The following is a 6,000-nucleotide window of genomic DNA, read 5'->3' as shown; positions in this document are numbered from 1 at the left end:
TGTCTCCCAACGACTGCTGAAAATTACGTATAGGTTTCATGATTTTTTTCCCGAATTAATTTCGTTGTTGTTATAAGCTAAACGAATTTAAACTAAATTCCAACATTAAAATTAATATACGTCAGATCAAAAGAAAAATCAATTAATACTTATTCTGCCTTAAAAGTCGGGCCCTTTCTGCACCTTCAGTTTATCTCAGCTCCTATCAGAGATAGAGGGCTAAAAGATTTTGTCCCCTGTTTGTAAATTGAATAAGTCATATTTCGCTTCCTTCACCCTTTAACTTAACAACCTTTGTTTTTGGGTCCTTTTTTACTTAAAATTTAAAACTGCTGCAAATTCCTTATTTTTTAAGCTAGAAGATCAATTTTTCATGTAGACATGTTAGAAAAGCTTAAATCTAAGGTAATTGTTAAAATTGTCTAAATTAATCAAAAATAAAGACAATTTCTTTTTTTTAAAATACAAAATAAATTTATGAAACATGCATTCTATCGATCAAAAAAAAACAAGGATCCGGAAAGAACAAAAGTATTTGGGAAGATACCTTTGAAAATTTGGGCCGATACACTTGATTGAGCAGATAAATACTATTTAGCCATTGTACTTCAATTATTTATGAAAGAATTTGCTGTCTCTGGTATTTTTAGTGTATATCTTATTTATTGTAGGTCTTAATAAAACAAGAATGTTAACAGTACAAAAAAAGTAAATGCAATGAGGGCCTATTTTCGGATCAATAAAATCCCCTCCCCCCCCTCTTGTTTACAAATGTATAGCTCCTCCATGAGGCTCTAACACGGGGGGCTATCCCTGTGGGATACTTTCTTGTATGGCTCCTGTAACCTAACATAACTTCATACACAAGATAAAAATAAAAATTGTAGTTTTCAAAACTATTGTTTGCAGACCATATGTATTGTATATCTATTGACCAAATACAGTATAATATAATAATATTTACAAATTAAATGCATTTAGATAAATTTTTTAATAAGCATAAAAAAATCATTAAACATATTCACATAGTTCTATTCATGGTTTGGTACTATCATAACCTTGGTTGGCCGTTGCAAACGCTAAAAATACCAATGAATTTTAAAGATAAATGAATATTAAACCAATTTATTTTTGTGTTAATTTCTTTTGTAAAAGTAAACTTTCGTAGATACAGATTATCTTTATTGTAGAAAGCTTCGCTTTTAATAATTTTTATTACACTTTCAGAAGCACGAAATAGAATTATGCATTGACAAATGTTCAGTTGCAATAAAAGCTTTGTCAAAAACAATCCGTATATACATTCAATATTTTGTAAATATACTTATTCAGTAGATAGGATTTTTTTTGTCTAAAGTTTATGATTTCAATAACTTCTGAACTGCTTGATTTCTCATGTTTAGGGAAGCATCACATGGGTCCTGTGATGGAATTAGGCTATTCTAATTTCAGATTTAAACTTTGGCATTGTGTATTCTATTTTCCGCTATTATCTTGTCCCTTTGAATCTAAAGCATCTTACAAATGAGATGCTAAGTAATAGGTGTAAGGAAAATGTCATAATTATGAAAAAGTAGTCAATTTTCTTGTTTATTTAGTAAATATTCATTTCATATTTGGACAGTTCATATAATCTCACGCTGTGCTAAAGTACACTTTAAATCATTATGGATCATCGACCGCTTTTTTCGTAGCTCCACAAAGTGTCTAAAGAACCAGCCATGTGACATCTTAAAAATGAGGGAGATGAGAGGAGAAGTGGGAAAGAAAACATCTCAAAGAAATAGAGATAATCCCTCATTTTTATGAAGTAACAAGCCTGATATTTTTAGACACTTTGACCAGCTACATCCCAAGAGCTTCTAATAAACTATTGTGTATTAATGGAATTTGTATTGAAGGGGCGAAGCTAATCTATAATTAGAAATGTCCGTCTGCCTTTATGTACGTTTGCTTTGGAAGGGTGGAATTGTTGTGAATATTTCAGATATCAGGGAGCATCTAGGATATAATTAACTTGTTCCGTTGGTCAGTCGGCCATGCTGCAAAAGTCCAATAAATATTTGTTGTGTAATTTTTAGTTAACCTACTTATGTTTTTTGTCATCCTGTTTTCCCCTTTATGATAGCTAAATTTAGGTCAGTTTAGTTTATGTTATATTGGGTTGGGTACCCCGCAGGGTTAGAACAAAATGAAAAGCTGATACCCTCCCCCTTATTTTCAATTATTTCAAAAAATAGACATGAGGGCTGTTTTATCAGTGTTCAACCGTCTACTTGTAAGCTATTATTTATCTAATAATAGAAAAGAACATGTTCTAACTTTTGTGATTTTGTTTTAACCCATTCGTACGAGCTCCCAAAGTTCAATGTTTTGATTCACTGTGCTTCAACAAAATAGATTTTATTCAATAATTACTCAACAGAATTTTAAAAAAACTAAGGTGTCAATTAAAGATTTTACTATTTTGTTCATAATGGAAATTTTCTTTTTTTTGTTGCGTTTAAGTACCTTAAATTAAAACCAACTTCATTTTTTTAAAACTTAAATTAAGAGGTCTACAAAATAACAGATTGCATATCTAAATTCTATGGATCATTTTACATCTACTACTTACTAAAAGCACCGACTAGCTATTTTAAAAAAAGTTTGGACATGTCTTTTACAAATTAAAATTGAATATGCTAAATGTAGATGTCCAAAGATGCGGCTGCCGAGCCCTGATTTAAATAACTGTACAGTACTTGCACAAAACCTAAGTTGTCATCTGTTAAAATTCTACACAATTTGTCAACTTTCGTTGCTTCAAATTTATATAAGCTGTTGGGGCATAAATAAATTACTTGGACATTCAGAAATCTCGTGAAGTTTTACATGTATAACCATAGTTTAATCTATTATATTTAGTAGATCAGAAAGCAGGAGTTTAATGTTTATTATAATTATTATGCATTTGAATACAGTATACACGGAGATAGAAATACAAACCTACTTTCAGATGATTTTTAAAAGCAAAAATTTTCTATAACTAGGGTGGGTGTGTCCGTTCGCCCGTAACAGTTAGCTAGCTCTTTTCGTGTAACGGTTAGCTCTTTTTTTATTTAGACATGTTAGAACTGTCCTATCGATTTCAAACTTTGCTTGGTGATTTCTATAACATTTAGATACCATTCAAAAAGCGTAGTAACTCTAAAATCGTTACCAGAAAGTCCGTACGTACGTCCATTTAAAACATGTTCATTTTTAATTATCTTAACAGCAAATTTGTATGTGTTATTTAGTTCTGACACTCTTTAAGTGTTAATGTTCATTTGTCCTACCGTTCCTGAGTTTCTATTTTATGGATGTTTTCATCCTCCTTTTTTTTTTTATAATTTTAGGTAAATTCTAGTAATTATTAGCTAACTAAAAATGTCCATAACTGTACGAAAACACTTTTAATCTTTATTTTTTACTGATTCAAAACAAATAATTTCAAGCTAAAACAACAAAACTAAATGTTTCAATATTCTTTAAAGTAATTTGTTTCTTTGCCCGGTCTTATCATAATAATACTGAACTTATAACTAATACATTCTTTCAATTTATAGCAGGAATAAGGTATAACCAATAAGCGTAATAAATATGAAAGAAGATTTGGGAGCAGATGTAGGATCGTAAATTGTACTATGTGTTGACCCCAACGACAGCTGAAAATCCCGTATAGGTTTCGTGATTTTCCCCCCAAATGAAGCTGTTGGTATAAGCTGGATTTATAGTCTTAGATAGTTTTTTTGTTAACTTAACACCCCTCACCCATTGGGTAATTTATGCGGGTGTATCAAGTGGGTGAAGACCCCTATCTTTAATTTTGCCAGTGCAGTGGGGTGGAAATTACCCTCTACGTCCCCCCTTCTAAACGTTTCTGGATTCAACTATAAATTTTATGGAGTGGGGACAAAACACCTAATTTAAAAATACCTAATTTAAAAATGCCTCTTTTTATAAATGTCTAATGTGACAAAACACCTAATTTATAAATACCTAATTTAAAAATGTCTAATTTAAAAATACCTAATTTTAAAAATGCCTAATGTGACAAAACACCTAATTTTAAAAATGCCTAATTTTATAAACACCTAACTATAAATACCTAAGTTTAAAAATACCTAATTTTAAAATACCTAATTTAAAAAAACCTAATTTTAAGCGTATCTTAAAACTGTTGTTGAATATATAAAACCGGCGGCTATGCCCCCTAGAGCCCTCTAGGGCGATTGCAGTGTGGAGGGGAATTCAATTAGTCTGGGGGGGAAGGGCGGGTTACGACCCCCTCCGAAATTTCAAAATATAGTTTGAAATAGAAAACTGGACGGATGTACGAACGGACCGACCCTAATTATAGAAAAGCTTCGCTTTTAAAAATAAAATTTTTTGATTAGTTTGTGGCACCTTACATGAGAAAAAAATTAATTAGTAAAATCAAAGGTTGAAGGACAAAGAAAATGAATTTTATTTTTTATTGGTTTCTTCCCTAACCTAAGTAGCCGTAGCGCCGCTTTCTTAGGGGGTGATAGTTGACCATCCCCCATTTTAGTTCTAGTTTTATAAAGAAAGATTGAAGAAATACAAAAAAACGGGGGGGAGGGGGGGGGGAGATTTTTTCAAAGGGCGATTTCTCATTGGAAGGTGTTGGTAAGAGTTAAGACTCTAGGGGGCTAGGTGTCGCTTCGGGTACTAGACCTATATCTCCATGCACCTTGGAACATACTTGCAATTGCAATGATTGCGGTGTAAAGCGTCCATTCACCCATCAGACAACCAACTCTCTGAGATGCACGACCTTTGTCTGAGAAGTCCCAACTGTGCACGGTAGCGAGTTGCGCCTGTTTTGGGTCAAGGCATTCCCCCCACTCTAACTATTTACGTCGCGCATCTGACATAGTAGCAGTGGGAACAGTTTTTAACGTCTTTAGTTATGACGCGGTGTCGGACCGAGATTCGAACCTATCACCTTCCCGACGACGAGCGGATGCGCTATGTGTTGAGCCACGGTCGCGGGTTGGTGTTGGTAACCTCCCTAAAAGCGTTATAAACCTTCCCATAACCTACGGGAAGCTTCATTGTAAATATGAACCATATTGGATCCTTCAGCAAGAACAATCAGCCAATTGGATTAATGTTATCAAAATTTTAAGTATTTTAGTGAAAAAAATAGATATTTTAGAATTAGGCATTGTTAAATTAGGCGTTTTGATAGTTTAGAATTAGGTATTTCTAAATTAGGCGTTTTTAAAATTAGACATTTTTAAAATTAGGTATTTTTAGTTAGGCATTTTTAGTTAGGCGTTTTTAAATTAGGCATTTATAAATTAGGCATTTTTAAATTAGGTGTTTTTAACATAGGTGTTTTTAACATTAGGTATTTTTAAACTTAGGTGTTTTTAGTTAGGCATTTTTAGTTAGGCATTTTTAAATTAGGTGTTTTGTCCCCACTCTAATTTTATTACTGTTTTCAGCTATGAAAATGTATTTCAAATGGATGTTATCCCCCTTGTTTTCATACTCTTGTACAAAATTGTAAGCTGATCAAAAAAATGTGCATAAGCGCGACACTTTTCAACACATATCTGCATTTTTTATATAAAATAGCTCTTTTAATCACATGACTCGATCAAGTATGTGTAATTTCAAAACTTTTTTGAGTTGGGTTGTTATTCTACATAACTGGTTGTCGGTTGAGAATTATTACATCATTTATATGTTTATTCATATATATTTAAACAAAGAGGAGTAATTTAGCCAGTACTAACTATATATAATATGATCTCGGTGTAATTTTACAAATTTTTATTAGACATATACTACATATTCTTAAAATTAACTGTGTACCTTATTGTCCTTGTTTATTATGTATAGGAAATTTGTCCTGCCTTTTTATCGTGTGCATCTTTGAAATCAATGAATTTTAACACTTTTTTGGATCTGTGTGCAAATATTTATTGTAAAACGCAATTACAA

Source organism: Acartia tonsa, chromosome 1, assembly GCF_053477335.1.
Source record: "Acartia tonsa isolate MP-2025a chromosome 1, ASM5347733v1, whole genome shotgun sequence".
NCBI classification, from domain to species: Eukaryota; Metazoa; Arthropoda; class Copepoda; order Calanoida; family Acartiidae; genus Acartia; species Acartia tonsa.
The sequence above is the reverse complement of the archived record's forward strand: the minus strand, read 5'-3'. Positions refer to the sequence as shown.